Source organism: Pseudophryne corroboree, chromosome 6 (genome assembly GCF_028390025.1).
Source record: "Pseudophryne corroboree isolate aPseCor3 chromosome 6, aPseCor3.hap2, whole genome shotgun sequence".
NCBI lineage: Eukaryota > Metazoa > Chordata > Amphibia > Anura > Myobatrachidae > Pseudophryne > Pseudophryne corroboree.
In genome coordinates this window covers 596,895,496-596,920,394 of record NC_086449.1, presented here as the reverse complement: position 1 = coordinate 596,920,394, position 24,899 = coordinate 596,895,496, and the positions used below count along the sequence as shown (strand labels likewise).

At 38.2% G+C, this 24,899-nt stretch overlaps 1 long non-coding RNA gene across 4 annotated transcripts in view; it reads left to right on the top strand.

Annotated features, from left to right (window-relative positions):
* The window catches only part of LOC134935492 (uncharacterized), a 92,970-nt gene extending 68,407 nt beyond the window's left edge, over positions 1-24,563 (top strand). For all 4 annotated transcript variants that reach the window (XR_010180182.1, XR_010180185.1, XR_010180184.1 and 1 more), the window contains 10 exons: positions 13,374-13,423; positions 15,100-15,162; positions 16,120-16,176; positions 16,917-16,961; positions 18,537-18,602; positions 19,332-19,382; positions 22,836-22,868; positions 23,501-23,533; positions 23,624-23,668; positions 24,475-24,563. This is a non-coding gene — a long non-coding RNA (uncharacterized LOC134935492). The remainder of the gene's footprint in view (positions 1-13,373; positions 13,424-15,099; positions 15,163-16,119; positions 16,177-16,916; positions 16,962-18,536; positions 18,603-19,331; positions 19,383-22,835; positions 22,869-23,500; positions 23,534-23,623; positions 23,669-24,474) is intronic.
* Positions 24,564-24,899: the final 336 nt, after the last annotated feature.

Genomic DNA, 24,899 nt, shown 5'->3' with positions numbered 1-24,899 from the left:
GTGGTTCTGCCATATAAATCCAGTGTTAATGCCGTATAAGTCCAGTGATACTGCCAAATAAGTCTAGTGGTACTCCTGCATAAATTAGGTCCAGTGATACTAGCGTATAAATCCAATAATACTGCCATATAAGTCCCGTAGTTCAGCCGTATAAGTCTAGTGATACTGTGCTATATGTCCAGTGGTACTGCCATATAAATCCAGTGGTACTGCTGTATAAATCCAGTCCAGTAGTACTGCTGTATAAGTCCAGTAGTACTGCCATATAAATTCATTGGTACTGCAGTATGAGTCCAGTGGTAGTGCCATATAAATCCAGTGGTACTGCCATGTAAGTCCTGTGAAATTGCAATATAAGTCAAGTGGTACTTATATGGCAGTACCCCTGCAGTTATATAACTGCAGTGGTACTTCCATATAATCCCAGTGAAACTGCCATACAAATCCAGTGGTAATGCCATTTAAGTCCACTGGTACCGCTGTATAATTCCAGTGATGCTCCCATATAATTCTAACGGTACTGCCGTATAAATCCAGTCCAGTGGTACTGCTGCATGAATCCAGTTTTACTGCCATATAAGTTCAGTGATACTGCCAATTAAGTCCAGTGATACTGCCGTAAAAGTCAAGTGGTACTGCTGTATAAATCCAGTGGTACTGCAGTATAAATCCATTCCAGTGGTACTGGCGAATAAGTCCAGTGGTACTACCATATAATTCCAGTGTTACTGCTGTATATGTCCAGTGGTACTGCCGTATAAATCCAGTGGTACTGCAGTATAAGTCAAAGGGTACTGCCATATAAGTCCAGTGATACTGTCATATAAGTACAGTGGTACTGTAGTATAATTCCAGTGAAACTGACATATATGGCCAGTGGTACTGATGGATAAATCCAGTGGTACTGCCATATAAATCCAGTCCAGTGGTACTGCCATATAAGTCCAGTATTGCTGCGGTATACCAATAGTGTTACTGCTGTATAAAGCCATTGGTTCTGCTGTAAAAATCTGGTCCAGTGGTACTGCCGTACAAGTCCAGTGGTACTGCAGTATAAATCCAGTTCATTGGCACTGCCGTACAAGTCCAGAGGTACTGCCATATATTTCCAGTGTTACTGCCGTATATGTCCAGTGGTACTGCCATATAAATCCAGTGGTACTGCCATATAAGTCCAGTGATACTGCCAAATAAGTCTAGTAATACTCCTGCATAAATCGCGTCCAGTGGTACTAGCAAAAAAATCCAGTGATATAGAAGTCCAGTGATACTGTAATATAAGTCCGGTGGTTTTGTCGTATAAGTCTAATGATACTGCCATCTACTGTATGTCCAGTGGTACTGCCATAAAAATCCAGTCCAGTAATACTGCTGTATAAGTCCAGTAGTACTACCAAATAAGTCCAGTGGTACTGCAGTATAAATCCATTCCAGTGGTACTGGCGAATAAGTCCAGTGGCACTGCCATATAATTCCAGTGGTACTGCCGTATAAATCCAGTGGTACTGCAGTATAAATCCAGTGGTGCTGCCGTATTAGTCCAGTGATACTGTTGTATAAGTACAGTTGTACTGCGGTATAATTCCAGTGAAACTGACATATATGTCCAGTGATACTGCTGGATAAATCCAGTGGTACTGCCATATAAGTCCAGTCCAGTGGTACGGCCATATAAATCCATTTGTACTGCCGTATACCAATAGTGTTACTGCCGTATAAAGCCATTGGTTCTGCTGTCTAAATCCGGTCCAGTGGTACTGCCGTACAAGTCCAGTGGTACTGCAGTATAAATCCAGTTCAGTGGTACTGCTGTATAAGTCCAGAGGTACTGTCATATATTTCCATTGTTACTGCCGTATATGTCCAGTGGTACTGCCGTATAAATCCAGTGATACTGCCAAAAAAGTCTAGTGGTACTCCTGCATAAATCGAGTCCAGTGGTACTAGCAAAAAAATTCAGTGATACTGCTATATAAGTCCAGAGATACTGTAATAAAAGTCCAGTAGTTCTGCCGTATAAGTCTAATGATACTGCCATATACTTTATGTCCAGTGGTACTGCCAAAAAAATCCAGTCCAGTAATACTGCCATATAAGTCCAGTAGTACTGCCATATAAGTCCAGTGGTACTGCAGTATAAGTCCAGTTGTGCTGTTGTATAAATCCAGTCCAGTGGTAGTGCCATATAAGTCCAGTGGTACTGCCATATTAGTCCAGTGAAACTGCAATATAAGTCCGGTTGTACTGCCATTTAAGTACAGTGGTACTGCTGTAAAATTCCAGTGATACTTCCGTATAAGTCCAGTGGTACTGCAATATAAATCCTGTTTAGTGGTACTGCCATATAAGTTAAGTGATACTGCCAAATAAGTCCGGTGATACTGCTATATTAGTCCAGTGGTACTGCCATATTAGTCCAGTGGTACTGCTGTATAAGTCTAGCTGTACTGCCATGTAAGTCCAGTGGTACTGCCATATAAATCTAGTCCAGTGGTACTGCTGTTTCATTCCAGTCCAGTGGTACTGGGGTATAAGTCCAGTGATACTGCCGTATAAGTCCAGTGATACTGCTGTATAAGTCCAGCGGTACTGCCGTATAAATCCAGTGGTACTGCAGTGTAAATCCAGTTCAGTGGTACTGCCGTATAAGTCCAGAGGTACTGCCATATACAATTCCCGTGTTACTGCTGTATATGTCCAGTGGTACTGCCATATAAATCCAGTGGTACTGACGTATAAGTCCAGAGATACTGCCAAATAAGTCTACTGGTACTCCTGCATATATCCAGTCCAGTGATACTAGCGTAAAAATCCAGTGATACTGCCATATAAGTCCAGTGATACTGTAATATAAATCCAGTGGTTCTGCCATATAAGTTTAGTGATACTGCCCTATATGTCCATTGGTACTGCCATATAAATCCAGTGGTACTGATGTATAAATCCAGCCCAGTAGTACTGCCGTATAAGTCCAGTAGTATTGCCATATAAGTACAGTGGTACTGCAGTATATGTCCAGTGGTACTGCCGTATAAATCCAGTCCAGTGGTACTGCCATATAAGTCCAGTGATACTGCCATATAAGTCCGGTGATGCTGCCTTATAAGTCCAGTAGTACTGACATATAAGTCCATTGGTACTGCTGTATATATATATATAGCGGTACTGCCATATAATTCCAGTGGTACTGCCATATAAGTCCAGTGATACTGCCATATAAGTCCAGTGGTACTATACATATAAGTCCAGTGACACTGCCATATATGTGTAGTGGTACTGCTGTATAAATCCAGTGGTTCTGACATATAAATTCAGTCCAGTGATACTGCCGTATAAGTACAGTGATACTGCCATGAAAGTCCAGCGGTACTACCATATAAGTCCAGTGGTATTGCCATATAAATCCAGTCCAGTGGTACTGCCATATAAGTCCAGTAACAATGCCATATAAATCCAGTGGTTCTGGGGTATAAGTCCAGTGATACTGCAGTATAAGTCCAGTGGCAATGCCATATAACTCCATTGGTACTGCTGTATAAATCCAGCGGTACTGCCTTATAAATCTAGTGGTTCTGCCATATAAATCAAGTCCAGTGGTACTGCCATATGTGTCCAGTAGTACTGCCATATAAGTCCAGTGGTACTGCCTTATATATCCAGTCCAGTGGTACTGCCATAAAAGCCCAGTGATAATGCCATATAAGTAAGTCCCGTGGTACTGGTGTATAAGTCCAGTGATACTACCGTATAATTCCAGTGGTAATGCCATATAAGTCCAGTGGTACTGCTGTATAAGTCCAGTGATACTGCCATCATGTATCGCCGTATAAATCCAGTCCAGTGGTACTGCCATATAAGTCCAGTATTACTGCTGTATAAGTCCATTGATACTGCCATATAAATCCTGCGGTACTGTCGTATAAGTCCAGTGATACTTCTGTATAAATCCAGTCCAGTGGTATTGCCATATAAATCCAGTCCAGTGGTTCTCCCATATAAGCCCAGTAATAATGCAATATAATTCCAGTGGTACTGGGGTATAAGTCCAGTGATACTGCCATATAAGTCCAGTGGTACTGCTGTATAAGTCCAGTGGTGATGCCATATAAGTCCAGTGGTATTGGTGTATAAATCTTGTGGTACTGCCATATAAATCCAGTGATTCTGATGTATAGGTCTAGTGGTACTGCTGTATAAGTCCAGTACAGTGGTACTGCCTAATAAGTCCAATGGTACTGCCGATAAGTCCAGTGATCTTGCTGTATAAGTACAGTGGTACTGCCGTTTAAGTCCAGTGACACTGCCATATAAGTCCAGTGATACTGCCGTATAAGTCCATTGGTACTGCAGTATAAGTCCAGTGATACTGCCATATAAGATCAGTGGTTCTGTTCAGTGCTGTATATTTATTTACTCCAAATAAAGGAGTTCCAAATATTTAATCCAAATAATTTTCACAGGGTTTGCCCTGTGTGGTGTAGCGGTATGCTCTCCTGTACCGCATATTGTTATATAACTCCAGGAAACAAAATGGTATACAAAGCTTTGGAGGATAAAATAGGGAAAGATATAAAACCACTTCCTCCAAGTGCTGAAGCTGCTGCCACTAGTCATGACATATATCATGAAATGTCATCAATGTCGTCTGCCAATGCTGATGCCCAATGGCATAGTAGAGGGCATGTAAAATCCAAAAAGCCAAAGTTCAGTAAAATGACCTAAAAAATAAATGTAAATCATCTGAGGAGAAACGTAAACTTGCCAATATGCCATTTACGACACAGAGTGGCAAGAAATGGCTAAGGCCCTGGCCTATGTGCATGATTAGTGGTTCAGCTTCACATGATGATGGAAGCCCTCATCCTCCTGCTACAAAATGATAAGAGTTAAGCTGACAAAAGCACAGCAAAGAATTGTGCTTTCTAAGATGGTATTACAAATCCCCAAGGAGATTCCAAGTGTTTTGGCGGTTGCGATGTCTGACCTTTCCAACACTGGATGGGTAGAGGTGGCTCCTTCTACATTTGCACACCCTCTGCAAGTGCTGGAATGAGCACACACAGTCCAGTTTCTGATATTTAAATTAAAGATGCCACTGTTGAAGTACACCAGGATGAGGATATGGGTGTTGTTAGTGCCGAGGAGGAAGTTGACGATTAGGATTCTGATGGTGATGTGGTTTGTTTAAATCAGGCACCGTGGAAGACAGTTGTTGTCCATGAGATGAATAAGCCCATTGTCATGCCTGGGCAAAATACCAAAAAAGCCACCCTTTCGGAGTGGAATTTTTTTCTCCACAAATCCTGACAACAGGTGTCAAGCCATCTGTTGCCTTTGTCAATCCATAATAGGTAGTGGAACGGACTTTAATCACCTAGGAACATCCTCCCTTATACATCACCTGCAGCACATTTATCATAAGTCATTGCCAAGTTCAGAAACTTTGGGTAAGAGCTTAAGCAGTCCACTGACACCTAAATCCCTTCTTCCTCTTGTACCCATTCTCCTGCAAGCCACACCACCAACTCCCTCAATGTCAATTTCCTCCTCAGTCAGGATTGTCCGTAGTCCTGCAGGCCATGTCACTGGCATTACTGACGAGTACTCTCCTAACCAGGATTCCTCCGAAGAATCCTTGAGTGGTACGCCAAATGCTGCCACTGCAGTTGTTGCTGCTGGGAGTCAATTATCATCCCAGATGTGCAAGGATCTCCAACCCTTCGAACTTGCCACACGTGAAGTCAGTTCAGACACTGCCAGCTTGAGTCAGGTCATTTCCTTCATCAGGATTTTGCAGAAGCAGTTGGAGAAATTGAAGGAGGAGCTAAGATGGTGTGATTCCGCTAAGTATGTGGGACTTGTGGATGGAGCCCTTCATTCGCTTTTCCATGATTCCAGGGTGGTCAATCTGTTGAAATTAGAGCACTACATTTTGGCCACCGTGCTTGATCCTAGGTTTAAAGCCTACATTGTATCGCTCTTTCTGGCAGACACAAATCTGCAGAGGTTCAAAGACCTGCTGGTGAGACAATTGTCAACTCAAGCAAAATGTGACCCATCAACAGCTCCTCCTTCATTTTCTCCATCAACTGGAACTGCGAAGAAAAGGATAACATTTCTAAGCCCACCTGCTGGCGGTGATGCAGGGCAGTCACGAGCAAGTGCTGAAATCTTGTCAGGACTGAAGGACCTGCCAACGATTACTGACATGTCTACTGTCACTGCATATGATGCTGTCAAAATTGATAGAATGGTAGAGGATTATATGGGGGACAGTATCCAAGTAGGCATGTCAGACTTTCTGTATCTATACTGGCAGGAAAAAGAGGCAATTTGGATGGCCCTTGCACAAACTGGCTTTATTTTACCTAAGTTGCCTCCCCTCCAGTGTGTACTCTGAAGGAGTGTTAAGTGCAGCCAGTCACCTTCTTAGCGATCGGCATAGTAGGTTACTTCCACAAAATGTGGAGAAGATGATGTTTATCAAAATGAATTATAAATTCCTCCAGGAAGACCTTTACCAGCAATTGAGCCCAGAAAGTACACAGGGACCTGTGATGGTGGACTCCAGTGGGGATGAATTAATACTCTTTGAGGAGGAGGATGTACACACTGAAAGGGGTGAGGAATCAGAGGATGAGGAAAACATCTTGCCTCTGTAGAGCCGGTTTGTGAAAGGAGAGATTAATTGTTCTTTTTTGGTGGAGGGATTAATTGTTCTTTTTTTGTAGGGACCCAAACAAACCAATAATTTCAGCCACAGTCGTGTGGCAGACCCTGTTGCTGAAATGATTGGTTTGTTAACGTGTGCATGTCCTGCTTATACAACATAAGGGTGGGCGGGAGGGCCCAAGGACAATTTCATCTTGCACCTATTTTTTTTCTTTGCATTATGTGCTCTTTTGGGCCTAGTTTTTAAAACTACCATCCTGTCTGACACTGCAGTGACACTCATAGATGGGACAGGTGTTTGTGCTGCCCACTTGAGTCGCTTAGCTTAGTCATCCAGCGACCTAGGTGCAACCTTTAGGCCTAAAAATAATATTGTGAGGTGTTCAGTGTTCAGAATAGACTGGAAATGAGTGGAAATGAATGTTATTGAGGTTAATAATACTTTAGGATCAATTTTACCCCCAAATTCTGTGATTTTAGCTGTTTTTGTGTTGTTTTCAAAAATCATCCAGATCCAAAACCAAAACCTGAAAGGGTGGTTTTGGCAAAACCAATCCAGATCCAAAACACAAGCAAGGATCCAGATCCAAAACCAAAACACAAAAAAGTGCCTCCCACACATTTCTAATTATCAGGAAAATAACTTTGCCTGTCTTGAGGTCTGCATGGTACCTTCAGGTAAGCCTATGTCTAGTCGGCTTATCCCATCTTAAAGAACTTTAATTTACCCCTCTTGTAAACAATGACATCTTGCTGGGACTATAAACCATGTCACATCATGTAAAATATGTGCAAAATGTCAGATAAGTGATACAGCTCTTGCTCTGATCTTCATGTTTTTCCAAGTTTATAATTATGATAGCTACATGTTGCACAATCTAAGAGCAAATATAAATGATGAACTCAATAGATTAGTATATTAATACTTACATTTAATGAGATATGTAATAAAAATTGGTCCCCTTGTTACATGGTCCATTTTTATATACAGTATGCTATGAATCAATTGCACATATTTGAGAATGTTAATGTGCTAGGTGGCTGAGGGCCTTATTCACAGGGGTATCCTGCTGCATCCTCACTAATGTGTGTTGCAGGAGTCACGACTGTTATAATATGCAGAGCTAGTTTCAGCAATTCTCTTGTGTGCTGACATGAGCCTGAATGTAAAAAACTTGACACCCACATTCGGCATCCGTGCACGCAGTAAAACTGCTAGTGGTTCTAGACGAGATCTGGTCTCTAGGTCAACAAGACTTAGGTCGACAGTGTCTAGGTCGACCACTATTGGTCGACAGTAAGTAGGTCGACATGGTTTCTAGGTCGACAGTGACTCTAGGTCGACATGTACTAGGTTGACATGAAAAAAGGTCGACATGACTTTTTTTTTAATCTTTTTTTTTTTTACTTACTCATACCTTACGATTCATGTGGACTACAATTGGGAATGGTAACCTGTGCCAAGTGCAGCGGTAGCAGAGCAAGGTACCTTGCGTGAAGAATGGCGAGTGAAGCAAGCCATGCGAGGGGACACAGTGCACTAATTGGGGTTCCCGGTCACTCTACAAAGAAGCAACACCAATGCACTGCGCTCACCACACTGCGGGCACGGTGGTGTGCTATGCGCACCACGCTATGTATTCTCCCTCCAGGGAGTTCGTGGACCCCCAAGAGGGAGAAAAAGTGTCAATATGCTGGCTGTCAGGATTCCAGCATCGGTGTACTGTGCGCCGGGATCCCGATAGTGGGCAAAATGAAGACCACCCATCACTGACACACCTGCAACATTCCAATAACACACTCACCAGATGGACTTTTTTTTGCATTCAATTTTTAATAATTAGCCCTGAGATCTTTATTTCTCAGAATTAATCTGTAACAGTATAATTGTTTATATCTGTTCAATATTAAATCTGCCCAGAACCAAAGAATGTATCTTTTTTAATGGGGTGAAATATTTTTTAGAAAGATCTATTTGACCTTATTAAAACTGATGACCACATCATTCCCAAACATAATAGCCTGCAATTTCCTGGCATTGTACGGCTTTGTCAATATAAACATTAGTTTTAAAGCAGAAATTAGTTTTTATGACAAAACATACTTGATTTTGCTGAAAAACTAACTGCCGCGTTATATCTAGTAGCTGTAAAGCTGAAATTACGCAGGTGTCTAAAAATCACAAACACAAATTAAGAAAATGGATGACGCAATGGATCAGCATCTCCCACGCAGGTAATTTATCACAATCTCGCTGAATATTCTTGTTTAAATGTTTTTTTGTTTTGCCAAGTACGTGGATTATACAAAGGACAGAATCTACACTGGATTATGTGAGTATAATTTTTTTCACAGGTCCCCCAAGGATTCTACATGGAGAAGAGGACTGAGCCTCGTGGGAACATAGGTAAGTATGTATGTATGGAGGTGTGCCTGTATGTAATAAACTTATACTTTCACGGTGTGTGTGTGTCCTGTTTTTTGTGGGTATTTTTTTTAGTAGTAGTACTACAGGTACCAGCGGCCCAGGTTTTCCACCGCATGCTGGTACTTGTGGTTCTCCAAGTACCAGCTTGCGGGGGAGGTTTGCTGGGACTTGTAGTACTGCTACTAAAAACAATATTCACCTTTCTTACACTTGGCTATCAGCCCCCCATCCGCCACCCTTGGATGGGGGGGACAGCCTCGGGCTTCAGGCTGGAGGGGGGACCCCTTGATTTAAGGGGTTTCCACTCCTCCAGGGTACCCCGGGCAGTGGTGACTAGTTGGTATGTAATGTCAGGGCCGCAGGGACCACTATAAAAGTGTCTCCCGGCTGTGGCATTATGTACCTGGCTAGTGGACCCCGGTGCTGGTTTTTAAAATACGGGGGACCCCTACGCTTTTTGTCCCCCGTATTTTTGGAACCAGGACCAGGCGCAGAGCCCAGTGCTGGTTGATGAAATATGGGGGAACCCCTGTCATTTTTTTTTTTCCCCATATTTTGTCAACCTGGACCGGCTCAAAGAGCCCGAGGCTGGTTGTGCTTAGGAGGGGGGACCCCACGCATTTTTTTCCAGCATTTTAAAGACTTTAAACACCTTTTTAAGGTACACAATGAAGCCCTGCAGGGATCTCACAGATCCGGCCGGGATTCCTTGTGTTTTGTTAGGCAGTGTTTTACTCATCACTCCCGTAAAACAGTGCCTGACATTATGAATCACATCTACATCGGAAAATACGAATTGTGAAAAGGCAGCTTAGTGAATGACTGTATCAGGATTCAAAAAGTTGCAGTAAAATGCACCTGATACTATTCAAGATCAAACACCCTTCAAAACGGCAAAAACACAAATATTTGTAAATATACCCTAATGTGTCAGGTGTGAGAGGATCCACTATTAGGCTGTATAGGAGTGGTGAAACACAGTTCCTCTCAGTCATGGAGTGCAGTGAAAGCTGTAGATAATGTATACACCCAAGTATCAATGAGGTGGTGGCCATCTTTACCTGCCATTCCATGGCAAGGTGATGGGATGGTGTGTACACTGTATGAGAGTGCAGGCAAAAGGAGACAGAAGGAGGGTAGACTATAATCTGACTCCAGACAAGAGTTCCATTGAGCTATAAGAAGTCAAACATTGCTGATACATGGGTAGATATTTTAGATACTCTGATTGTCTAATTACAGCCACTTAAGAGAGGCATGTAAGCAGAATTAATTGTATCATGAGAGAAAGCTAAAGCAATGTGTCAATTCATTTGTGAAGAAAACAGCAGATATTCAGATATCCAAATTAGTATAAATTTGGTTTATAAATTTACTTGGTGTGTTGAGAGTAAGTGTACAGTATTAACTCTGATACTTTATGACCAACTAATGGGATTAAGCTCAGAGTAAGCATTATAATTGTTTAGTAATAATATTTTCTAGTAATAGTAAGATAGCAAGTGCTTAGAAAGTCACTGCAAGCCATCGGGAACAATCCATTGAATATTCTGGGTGCTCAGTTTCTTCCTGGTCCACAACATGATGTCATGATATAACATATGCAGAGGGCAGGGCAGGCCCAGTGCACATTATAGCCCCACTAAGGCCCTGGTTGCTACCACAGTGGAACTTGAACTAGACTGAGGGAATCTACAATATAAAATCAATGACTTCATCACCTGTCACTCTCGGAACATTGTGTATCTGTTAGAATGCCAATGTGGATTGATGTATATTGGGAAGACATCGCGCCCTCTTAAAACAAGGGCTGCTGAGCACATATATAATATAAGAAAGGGATTAGAAAGTCATCCCCTGTCAGATCACTTCAGAATCAAACATAATAAATGTGAGGGACACATAAAAAGATTTCTGGGACTACAGCAAGTCAAACCCAATTGGAAAAACAAAAATCTGGAGAAAAGACTCGCACAGTGTGAAATGAAGTGGATCTTCAATTTGGACACTCTGAAACCAAAGGGGCATAACGCTGATTTCGAGCTAAAATGGTTTTTAGATTAATATTTACAGATCTATGGTGACTTCCTTTAAAAACACACCTTATATATATATATATATATATATATATATATATATATATATATATATAAGGTGTGTTTTATGATTTTAGGATTTTTCCTTTATGTAAGAGGTGTGTCCATTTTATACTGATTACATTTTGAAATGCACAGATATACATATTTTTAATTGTGTATATTATCATGTTTTTATATATTTTTTTACATGTTCACTAATTATTCTCTCTTCTCAATTTCATTTTTCATGTCATCGACTCCATATATGTATAAACATTGATCCCATGGAGCAATCAAGGGACCCCACCCTGGTAATAGGGATGAACTAGCTGGGAATACCAAGTACCATGAAGAGAGGTGGGGAGTGGGTGTTCCCGGTTGCTCCAAACCAAATGCCTGAGAGTAATGGATCCCTTAAGTAAGATGGCGGAAGGAGAATCAGCGCTCTGTAATAAACATGCGAGATCTCGTGAGAACGTCTAGAGTGCGTGTACCGCAAGCTGTCCACTTCTGGATGATCTGTGGAACGCACATCACCGGAAGTCAGGGGACACACGTGACTTCCGGCTAGAAATAGCGGAAATCACGGAGCCTGACGAAGACATACAAACACCACTAAAAAATAAGAACCAGAAAGTGATATATGGATTGAACAAGGGAATGTGTGATCTTTATGGGAATGACACAGGGAATAAAGAATTAAAGAGACGTGAACGCATCAAGGTTACTTCCGCTGGCGGAAACCGGAAGTGACGTCATGATCAATTATTCAATCGATTTGATCATTTCACCAGGTATAAAAGAAGGCATAGGACAGCTACCCTCATCCAATTCTTGAGAAAGGTTCTTGGGAACCGAAACGCGTTGTCTTGGACTGAGGACCGATATTCGTGGACTGAAGGGGATGTGATGCTGAAAAACTGTTTGCGGTGGTGCTTGGCTATTTCAGCCTAGGACCACATCAGCTTATTTTATAAGCTAGCCCACCGCAATACAGGGAGAGGGTGAGAGCTTCTTTCCTGCTATTATTAAGCACCAGCCACTTTGTGGAAGCATTCAGTTCACATTGCACTTTTCACGGTCATGTATTTTTAAATATCCATGTTTGTGAATTCATTTTTAATATCTATGTTTGTGAATAAATTTGTCATCCTTTTGGTTTTACATTGTGATTCCATTGCCATTTTATACCTGTCCACAATTAACAGTGCCCGCCACCCAGCGATTAAGCACAATCTAAGGTGAATTGTGGTGACAATTGTTTTTTGAAATAGCATTTACATCCTATCAATCAAGCGCCAGTGACACCCAGTTTGCCTTTCTGTACCCTTGTATCATTGGGAATTGATGTTTTCTTCCCTCCACTGAACAGGGTGTCTGGGCAGCTTGTTTTGATTTTACTGCGCACATCTGATACTGCACCCATTCGTTTGGAATCTACAAGTGCAATCTAAAAAAATATACTGCACACAGTACACTAAAACGTACCTACTCACCTAGCCTTTCTAAAATCTCTCCCACTAATTTGCAGTATTTTGCAGATAAATTGGACCATTCAAAAACAGTGTTGGGTGACAGCTTTTCATTCTCTCATTTACAAAAATTAAAGATTTACAGTGATTTAATCACATATACCAATATAAAAAAAGTTATAAACCAAATATGTGATAAAACAAAATTAAAATATTAGTACAAATAATGGTAAACAAATAGTACTTTCAAGATAAGTCAAGTATCCAGAACAGTTAACAAAAAAATGTTTGACATTAAGTTTACTCAGCTACTATGAAAATTAGATAACAAATATCATGTATCAGATGCCCTTGTGATTAAAAAAACAGATTGCATATAAATATTGCCTAGATGAATATAGTTCTACACAGATCTTGAATATAGCTCTTCAAGGCGTTGTTCCCAAAATCATCATCATGAAGATTGTGTCTGCATTCATTCTGGTGGCTTTCAGCTGCTATTTTGGTAAAAATAAGGGGTTTGTGTGTTACATGAGTGCCTTTTTATATAGTATTTTATATATATATATATATATATATATATATATATATATATATATATATATATATATATATATAGTATTTTACATTTATATTATACTCTGACATTTTGTAAAATAGAAATGGAGAGCTACATAACATGAACAATTAAATATTTTGCTTTTAACTGTGTTTGCATTTTAGATACATCTGCTGCCACTGTGCAGGTGAACTGCATCACAAGTCTTGTGGAAGTACGTAAAGTTATACTGTTGTTATTTTGGAGTATACACATTTTAAAGTATCATGCTTTACAAAGATAAGGTTGAACCTTTACCTTTCAGCTCTAACTTTAGTCCTTTGCCTTTCACTGGAAATTAACATTTTATTGTTTAATAGTCCACCAGAATTTATATGTAAACTATTAATTTTTAATTCATATGCATGCTCTCCCAGTGTTACCAATTTCTAAACTGGAAAATGACTCCCCTTCCCCCCCCCCACTACCTTCTTTAGAATGTCGCCTCTTATGGTCTTAGGGCACATGAAATGACAAATAGAATAAGCTGTGAGATTCCATCCACAGCTGCTTGATCCTCTCTGGGTTTTGCAAACAAAAACAAGCAAGGTATTTTGGCCTGGATAGCCCACATAATAAATTATTAGTGCAAGAGACTCCAATGGAACATTGTGTCTAATAGCGCATGCTTCCAAATGTTTATTTGAGACCAAAATACTTAGAACTGCATATTAGCTTGGTTTACAATATTACTCCATGTCCGAAAAGTAGGTAAAATCCAGAATTCTAGGGGGTCATTCCAACCTGATTGCATGCTGGCTATTTTTAGCACTGCTGTGACCAGGTAATCGCCGCCTACAGGGGAGGGGGTTAGGGCTATGCAGGGCTGCAATCGGTTGTGCAGAGAGCTGCAAAAACAAAAAGTTTGGGAAGTCTCTGCACAGCTATGGAGTTACTCACCCCCTGCAATGATCCGGTACTGACCTGATGTCAGGAACCCTCCTCTTCAACGGCCGACCATGCCTGCATTTTTCCGGACACTCCTCAGAAACGGTGAGTTGCCACCAGGTCCGCCATTCGTCCTGTAAATTTTCTTGCATTCGCCGCTGCAAACACTTTCTTCTGTTCCTTCGTCGATGCCTGGCGACGGCCGTTGCCCGGCAACGACGCGCCTGCGCAATGACGTCTGTGCGCAGGTGCAGTTATGACCCATTTGCACAGATGCAAAACATTGCAGTGTGCAAACAGGTTGTAATGACTCCCCATGTCTCATGGTTTTATTTTATGTAAGTTCCAGAGATATGTTATACTGGCATTGCACTATAAGAGATCAGTTACGGAGGTGTTTCACTAATCTAAACAAATAATATTGCACTGTTTCTTTTAGAACATGTGGTAACTGGAACACAAAAACTAGAGAACTTATTTACAATCTACAGCTTTTGTAAGCTGCCGCTTCCTGGATGTTTGGAGATGAAAATCTAAAATGGCAGTTGCAGTCAGTGTGATTGTAATTGCCGCTGTTTTGTAATTAAAAGTCTTAGGTGTCTAAACTATAACAAGCCTTAATTGATGTTTATGATGGAGTGCAGTGCATTATCTAACTTCTATGTAGATTTTATAGACATCGTTTGAAGAATGTAGAATTTGGAATTAAAAAAATTATTTTACCTGAACTTGTATTACTTCATTAGATCATAAAAACATATTTCTATAAAATGTAATAAAATATTAAAACTCACCAAGTTACAATATTTGGTTATACTATTATAGACAATAATCAGTTGTTGAAAAGACATATATTTTTATAAAGTTGGTAAGAAAATTTGTCTTTATAGAGTAATAATCACTGCATGTGCTAGAATAATATATTGTTGCGACTCATTTCTCCTTGGATTATGTCTCTTTAAGGATGGGGCTCCTACACTTATTGTGAAGCTTGGGGACCTCCTCTGTAAATATCAGCAAGCAAAGGTATGTTGGAGATTTTATTAGTAAACTAGGTTAAGCATAAAGTTTGTTTGGAAAATTGTATTTTATACTTATGATTTACTAACACTGCTACTTAGCATTACTTTTATAGCCAAATCCTAATCAAAACACAACATTCACTAGCAGTGGACTTTAATATTTTCCCTGATGTGTAGTGGCTGACACCACAATAAATTTTAATGCCCAAACTGTCATATGCAGAACTAGTGGAAGACAAGAAGTGGCCCCGGAAATCTAGGTGCACCATTAAAATTTTGTTTGTTTGCTATGGTGCCCACACAGTAAATGTGGTTGGACATATTTCAGCCTAGTCTTTGTAATTTTGTAACTACACATAGGGCTGATGACGAGGCATCATGCAGGTCCTGGAGCTGAGATGAGCATGACCACAGGAGGGCAATGTGGCTCTTCCCCTTTGTAGACTATGATTCTATGGTGCATTTGATTACGACTCCCCTGCAACAATAGTACCTATGCCCCTAGAGAAACATAGAAGCCTGTCCTCCTTTTGGTGCCTCTGAATACACAATGTAATATACTGCAAAATAAATACAAGTCATTCACAGAACATGAACAATATACTTATTTGCATGAAAGTTACACACTACAATACATGCTAGTTATTAATTTAAAGAATACATTATTAACACACTTGTAAATTTAATTGCTAATAATTAAATACCAAATGGAAACACCTGCACATATATTTTTTCCATTGTAATAGTTTTTTTTTTCTAGTTGTTTATAAAACTATATTTACTATGATCATAAGTAAGACCATTGAAATAGATAAGCCTTTAGTCATTGTTATAATTTTCTGTATTTAGCATTGGATCACTATAGCCTTACAGGAACAGTTGAATGTCTGTCTTTTGAGATCTGAAATATATGTATTAGAAATGGAATGCAGTATAACTTTGGTCATGTTACTTATTCTAGGAGACTCAGAACCAGAATCTCTATGTCACTTTTTTGAATGAGCTGCAAACTGTTCTGGTAAGCAAATATTTTGTTATCTTTTTCTTATCTATTTTGTTATCGATCTATATTAAAGTGTATCTGCAAGGAAGTACAGTACAATACATATTATGAACATTATACAGCTTGTTAGTTACTAGCATTCATATTATTATTATTATTATTATTATTATTATTATTATTATCCTTTATTTATATTAATAGTATTTTAACGAAAAGTTAAATATATCAAAAGAATATATTTGAAATGTGCAAAGTTATGGCAAATATGCATTAAATATTCAATTCACAGAGCTGCCATAAACCATTGTACTGATTGTGCTCCATTTTGTACCACACTTGTGAAAACCATATATTAAGAAATTGAAAGCCTATAAACAGAGCTGTGGTGACAACGTTTTCATTAAATCTTCAGTGGGTTTTGTTTGGGTACAACTGAATTTAACTGCAAAATGTTGCATCCAAATGATGAATGAGGTGATGATTCCACAGAATGTTTTGAATTTATCAGTGATTTTATGCAATTCCAGATTAACTGTGGAATTACAGAAAATCCTCTCATTTGATTATAATTATATTTATAAATGTAATAATAAAGACAAAAACTACCAAAATCTAAGCACTATATATACATTACACTATTAGATTGTTATTTTGTAGAAAGCTGTAATTGAATGATATTTCAAAAATACCTATATTTTGGGCTGTCTTGTGCTTTAAAATGGTCTGACTGCATGTTTTAATTTTTTCTTATTTAGAATGAAGTTGGCTGTACCATGGATGATCTTTTGGGCATACATGTGGTAAATATTATAAGCAATTACAATTCAATTGATGCCAATGTATAAAGTGCCTTCTGCACTGAATTCTCCATTTTGCCTCTGACCTACGTCTGTGGTTAGCACTTTATATTAGCATTCCGTACAATGTAAAGGTCACTTAAATTACTAATTAACCTGGCTACTTCATTACTATTTCTGTCAATATAAAAACATTTTACCATATTGTACTTGCCAATTTTATCCAGTTAATAAATAATAGGGATACCTTGTACCATTGCAACCTTTTTCACTTATTTTTTTATTGCAGTAACCTGTTATTACTCAGTTAACGGTTGTTAATGGCATTTATTAGTCTCTTCAATTATTAATTCAAGAAATTTAATTAGAAAACAGTGGCAAGATAGGAGAATAATCTAGCTCATACAAAATGGTGGAATATGGTTCTATATATGCATTTAAATAGCTGATGATAAAAACACTCCTTCAGTACGAAAAATAAATATACAGTATGAGGAAAAACCAGTAGCATTTAAACTGTTTTAGGGCCTTGTTTACAGTATATAAACACACTTCACAGTCATTGTTAGATATTAATATATGTGGTATATGTATTTGCTAAGCAAGGTGTCCGTGCTAAATAACATGACACAAAAATATATCGATTATCCTAATTTTCAAGCTCTTTGGTCATGTAAACAATGACTAATATAGTGATCAGTATTTCTTTTATGGGGGTACATAGACAAAATATGGGTTCAGGGGTAAAAAGTGCATGTTATCCACTCTGATAGAAATATATAAAAAAACACAGTTTGAACATAAAAATATAAAATGCCTTCATTGCTAGCACCAAGTTTTGCTACACTTTGACAAATGGGGACCTAAAGGAACATATAACCATCATGGTTTTGAATTTTCCACCCAGTATCACAGGTACAAATTTGATTAGCGATGTTTTCATTGAGTGCAATGAATAACCTGATGTAGTTACCTAAACCTTGGGAATAAACAATACCTGAGTTGATGCCATGCAGTGGCTGAGTGCCCTAGATGTATCATAGTATTAATCTTGTGATAAGCTCCTGTTCAAATACATACCAGCAGAATTCACAGTGAATTAAAATTACACATTTTTTATATTTGGTCTATGAAAAGCCTATCAGATTGCACCCTCACAACTCTTCTAATTGATTGAGGCTGCTCCTTTTCCATGCCTGATGGGACTATTTGTAGGCTATAATCTAGGAACAAGAGTCAAAATAACTAAGTTACTGTTGTAGCCTAGTGATTGCTTTCTCAGTGGTGATCATTGATCTTACCCAAATGTAAAATAGAAAGGAATAACTTGTAACTGCAGAAAAGAATGTATCTTTGGAATCTCTCTACTAATACTTGTTCAGAAATGTACTGTTTGTCAATTAACTTGTTACTTTATAGCTGGCTATTAATGTATCACATACTATTATTTTCATTTTGGGGTATGTAACCTATTCGGTGTTCAGTTTTCAAGTCATCTTTATGCGTCTATAAAATAATTTCTATAGAAAAAAGTTTCTTAGGGCTGTAGTGCTTAAAACGTATACACTTATGTTACAGGAGAATATTCTGGATGACGTAGTAGTATATGCTGACAAGGTCGCACTGGTCCTTTTTGATGTACTGGTAAGAATAATGGTTCATCATTTTAAACGGAGAACATTTACATTGACCACTAGGTTTAAATTGGTAAATTAGCAAATGCTTTCATTTATCTTGCCATATTTAGATGGACGTACACAATAGCTCCAAGACCATAAGTAGAAATTAGTACATAGGAAAGTGCATACCTAGGATAAAGCATACAAAACAGTATGTCCCTAGCTCATGATCACTTACAGTACAGTAACACGTGTAATTTTTTTAATATGCAATACATGTAATCAATGTAGACAATACAATCCACAATGTTCTTATTGTTCTAGTGGGACCTCTATATAGCAATTCAGATGTTTACAAGAATAACTTAAAAGGTCGCTCACTGAAGAGGTCAAATTGAAGCAGTGATTTTAAGCAGCAATTTTTGTATGTAATTCAGGTTTTTTTTTAAGGCAAAACCTTCTGGTTTCACCTTAAAAAAAAAATGCAACTTTAATTTCCGATTTTGAACATTTGCTGTATATTAGACATTTCCTTTTGGGTGGGTTACTAAAGCAATAGTTTTTTCTCCATTAGAAGTAGAAGTAATTATTTATTTTTTTGCACGTAATTAAATATATGGTAAAGGATGTTTTAAAAGCTGCATCTTACTACAAAGAATGCAACTGAAAATAATTTATACAAAGTGATACTTGTACTAACCATACTCTTTACAAAGATTGATTAAAATGTTACGTTTTCTCTTTTGTGTTATAGAATGGCCTGCCTGTTACTACAAAGATTATGGAAGTTGCATGTGGGACATTGGTAAGTGTAACCATAACTGCATGTTATATCATTTAATATGCAACATTTTGAGAGCATTTAACCACTTAACCAACAATTTGTTTTTGTGAAACACCGCTTAGAAACTGTACTTTTTTCCCCTTAATTTAATTTTTTTTTTTAAAGTCTTTTTATAATATATCTATTTTTTTTAGTTAAAAAAAATACCAGAGGGGTGTTTTACACCCAAATCACGCAATATCCATAGGCCCTCATTGTAAAATTTCTTCCACACCCCATCAGAAATAGCCCCACCTTTGGCATAATATCCCCAGCGTTATCTGCCCCCACCCTAGTGGTAATATATTCCAGTGGCAGAGCCCTCTCACCACAAGTGTCAATGGCTCACACTGTTTAGTGCCCCTCTCCCCATGTGTCAATCTGTATATGTAATTTTTGTTATTAATATATAATCCTCTCCCACCCAAACAACCCCTATCCTTCAAACTGCTATAAGAGGACCCTGCTACTTTAGGCCCCCCCACCTGGTATAGACCCATCCCCTCACATTATTGCAGACTGCAGCAGAGCTTGGGGCAAGGGTGGACACAGTTCACATTTTACAGGTCCCCTCGCAGGTGCACAGGTGTGTTACCAACTATCACATTTTTAAGATCCACTGGTGACTTGGAAAACATGAACTGACTAGGGTCCTGAGAACTGAGTTTTGCTACACATTGTAAGTTAGAAACTATTTACTAAGCTTTGGAGAGAGATAAAATACCAGTCAGTCAGCTCCAAACTTTTGTGTTACAGGCTGTTTGAAAAATTACAGATAGGAGCTGTTTTGTTTATACTTTATCTGTCTGCACATTATCTCTATCCAAGGCTTAGTGAATAGTGTCCTTAGTATGTCCATGGTCAGTGTAGTCATGGAACTACTATAGATACTGAACATCTTGTAAATAAGTCTGGGATCAGGAAGACTTCCATGTTTTGTATGAGTCTATTTCAGTAGTATAACGGATACTTTAGCTTTCTGTTCAATAAGTTATGAGTAGAGTAATAATGAGCAAATTCTAAAAATAGGAGATGTAATCCTTAATGGCGCTTCTAATTAACCGATTGCTGCCGTCTTAATCCAACGATGGACTTATCCCAAATAGTCCAAAAAATAGAGCAAAGAAAGTGGGGGTAGTGTGGGTAAGATGGCGCTATCGCTCAAACAGTGATGGTAAAAATGAGAGTGTAAAATGGATACTTAACTTCGCCGTTTCTGAATACCCGATCAAGGATGCTCTGTGTTCAATAATTGTTGAAGAACTCGCCGTATTCAAGGATGGGGAAAAACAAGACAGAGGTGGACAATGTGTGATACCGTCATCGACAAAGAAAATGAATGGTAAAGCTTCAATATGTGCTGGTGGGCATTCTTTAATTTATAGTCAGGAGATTGGTGACTCTTGTTGAACTTAATTCAATGGGAACACACCTGACTTACACGAAAGACAGGTATAATGAAGCCCATAAAGGTATCTTTTTTAAAGATGTGGTGGTCTCTTAGTCTATGGGTGAAATGGTGTTTTACCAGTAAAGAAAGGAAGCGTACCTAACACTCACGTGAAAGGTAATGGTAGTCCTCATATAGTGGTATCTTTCGGAGGCTTCGTTCCAAAGGGGTTTTGACTAGACGATTATACTTCCCCAATATGCAAGAAATGAGAAGAATACAATGTGCAGTATTGTCGTATTTAAAAAATGAAATGTTGTCTGAAAACACTAGGAACAGTAAGTTAACCTACTGTAGAGGTAATCAAACTATCAGGGTTCTTATGAACACACCTGACTCACATGAAGGCAGGTGTCACGACGTTCATAAAGGTATCTTTCATAGGATGCTTAATTCCCTAATATTAGAAACGGAATATCTCATGGAAGGCGTACCTAACACTCACGTGAAAAGTGGTGGTTATCCTCATATAGCGGTTTCTTTTAAAAGACCTCCATCCATCAAGGCATGCCTTGAAAAAGAGTCTCTTGACTCGAAACGCGTTGGCTTAGAGGGGACACCACTGCAGCGGATCTGTCTTTCATGGACTCTGAAGGAAGGTAGGACCTTGTCATATTCATTTTTTTTTTGGAACTTGAAAAGTTGGCCACTTACTGTTCCAAGACGGTTCTCACTTCCATCAGAGCCGGACTCCTACGCTGGGATATTTAAGTGTTTTTTATGCTATATTTTTGAATAAATTCATTTTTTACTTTTTCTGGATGGAGGTCTTTTAAAAGAAACCGCTATATGAGGATAACCACCACTTTTCTCATGAGTGTTAGGTACGCCTTCCATGAGATATTCCGTTTCTAATATTAGGGAATTAAGCATCCTATGAAAGATACCTTTATGAACGTCGTGACACCTGCCTTCATGTGAGTCAGGTGTGTTCATAAGAACCCTGATAGTTTGATTACCTCTACAGTAGGTTAACTTACTGTTCCTAGTGTTTAGAGACAACATTTCATTTTTTAAATACGACAATACTGCACATTGTATTCTTATCATTTCTTGCATATTGGGGAAGTATAATCGTCTAGTCAAAACCCCTTTGGAACGAAGCCTCCGAAAGATACCACTATATGAGGACTACCATTACCTTTCACGTGAGTGTTAGGTACGCTTCCTTTCTTTACTGGTAAAACACCATTTCACCCATAGACTAAGAGACCACCACATCTTTAAAAAAGATACCTTTATGGGCTTCATTATACCTGTCTTTCGTGTAAGTCAGGTGTGTTCCCATTGAATTAAGTTCAACAAGAGTCACCAATCTCCTGACTATAAATTAAAGAATGCCCACCAGCACATATTGAAGCTTTACCATTCATTTTCTTTGTCGATGACGGTATCACACATTGTCCACCTCTGTCTTGTTTTTCCCCATCCTTGAATACGGCGAGTTCTTCAACAATTATTGAACACAGAGCATCCTTGATCGGGTATTCAGAAACGGCGAAGTTAAGTATCCATTTTACACTCTCATTTTTACCATCACTGTTTGAGCGATAGCGCCATCTTACCCACACTACCCCCACTTTCTTTAATAATGAGCAAAGGCAGAATTGCACTTAGGGACTTTTCTGAGATGTGAAGTTCCAGCAATTCTACCTTCAGTTCCACATTTGCTTCAGTCTACAGAATGGACATTTTCTCTACTCTAGAAACAGAGGTGGAATGATAACTGTGAAACAAAACTTTGGTGTAGAACACTTATGGCCAAGTTCAATAGAGAAACATGTGGACTCATGGGACTAGTTGTAGAAAAAGCAAATATGTCAAAGAACAACTTTAATGCTTCTCTCAACTCTATTTCTGTGGTTTTATGGGGAAAATAGTATGCAGAGACATCATTCCACCTTGACAAAGACATCACTTTTGTTACACCTCAGTAGAGGTACATAGTTCTCTACTTAAAATATTTTTTACTTCTATTTTTTTAGGAAGATGTTCTAGCAAAACTTAAAAGTATCCTGGTAAGTAAAGACTTCAAAGACAATTGCTGTATATACTGTACATTGAGTACAAGAATACAAGCACAAACTTGAATTTTAAACGGGATATACCATACACATTTTAAAAAGTTTTCCTTAATATTGTTACAGGTTGAGTAACCCTTATCCAAAATGCTTGGGACCAGAAGTATTTTGGATATCGGATTTTTCCGTATTTTGGAATAATTGCATACCATAATGCGATATCATGGCGATGGGACCTAAGTCTAAGCACAGAGTGCATTTATGATTCATATACACCTTATACACACAGCCTTAGAGTAATTCTAGCCAATAGTTTTAATATCTTTGTGCATTAAACAAAGTTTGTGTACATACACACAATTAATTTATGTTTCATATACACCTTATGCAGACAGCCTGAAGGTCATTTAATACAATATTTTTAATATTTTTTTGTATTAAACAAAGTTTGTGTACATTGAACCATCAGAAAACAAAAGGTTTCACTATTTCAGTCTCACTCAAAAAATTCCGTATTTCGGGATATTCTGTATTTCGGAATATTTGGATATGGGATACTCAACCTGAATTTCATATTAATGTCTTTTTGTTTATAATTTTATTCATTTTATATTCAATTCTCACATTAGGATACCGTCCGCCAGACCATTGAACATTTTGTGGTAAGTGTTTATTTTCAAATGATCAAATTATCTAATGCAATTTGTTTGTGATCAGTATTAATTCTCTGTAACTCTTGTTATCCTTACTAGAATAAATTGTGAGCTCAACTTCCTTAAATGAGGATAACAATTACAGTAAGTATGGCTTCTATTTATTGCCTTTTACTTGTATACTGTAGTTATATATATTATTGCATTGTGAATCATAACATTCTTTAAAGGGAATAAAATTAAATATTTGTATTATTACTAAATTTTGTTTATTTAAATCAAGACAACTAAATTAAAGGGCCACTAATTCACGTACTAAGTCATATCATATTTGTCTATATAGTTTCATATATTTTTAAAGAATATGGTTTATTCCAATCAATATAAGACCAACAGCATTTTCTTTCCATTGTTCTAGATAAAACTGAATTTTTTAGGCTGATTGGAAAATTAAAACTAAATTCTATTTTTCTATAAACTAATGTATGGTTATTGTTTTTGTCAAACACAGGGAAGTGGTCACAGCTAAATTACGAGTACACTAGTGAAAACAAAAGATACCCAAAATACATTGCATTTACTTACTAATATAATTAAATAAATGATTCACAGTCTATTAGAAATGATAAATTTGCGCAGAAAGACAAAGACTGTGCAGATACGTGGAACAAAAATATCAATTAAGAATTCCTTTTAATGCCATTATATGTATATAGTAAGTCTGTTTGCAGTCCCTGTCTGCTTAGTCAGCATGCCAGTCCATACCAGTTTAGGTTTGTAGCCCTATCCATTTCAGTATGAGCCTGGATCTGCACATCTGTCTCAGCCAGCATTGGGTATGTGGGCTGCTGTATGTAACTATACATGCTTTTTATTTTGATTTTTGAACATATGTAACTATACAAAAAAACTGTTTTATGTCCTTAAAAAACATTTTTTTCTTTTTTCAGACAAATACAGCCTTCTCAACAGACCATAATTATTCAAGATCTGCCATCATCTGTTGAATTTCTTGTAATAAAGCAAAAATTTAACTGTCTGCAAGTTGTATTTGTGTATGCAGCCAACACATTAGTTTCAGTGTTTTCTTGTACTTAATGTATATTAACATTGTAAGGATAGGACATGATCACATACTGCAAAATTACATCTGACAGCTGGCCCAAACTAGAATCAAGTTTTGCCCACAAACAGTGAATATCCACATAATAATTAGTGATGTGCACCGGAAATTTTTCGGGTTTTGTGTTTTGGTTTTGGGTTCGGTTCCGCGGCCGTGTTTTGGGTTCGAACGCGTTTTGGCAAAACCTCACCGAATTTTTTTTGTCGGATTCGGGTGTGTTTTGGATTCGGGTGTTTTTTTCTAAAAACCCTA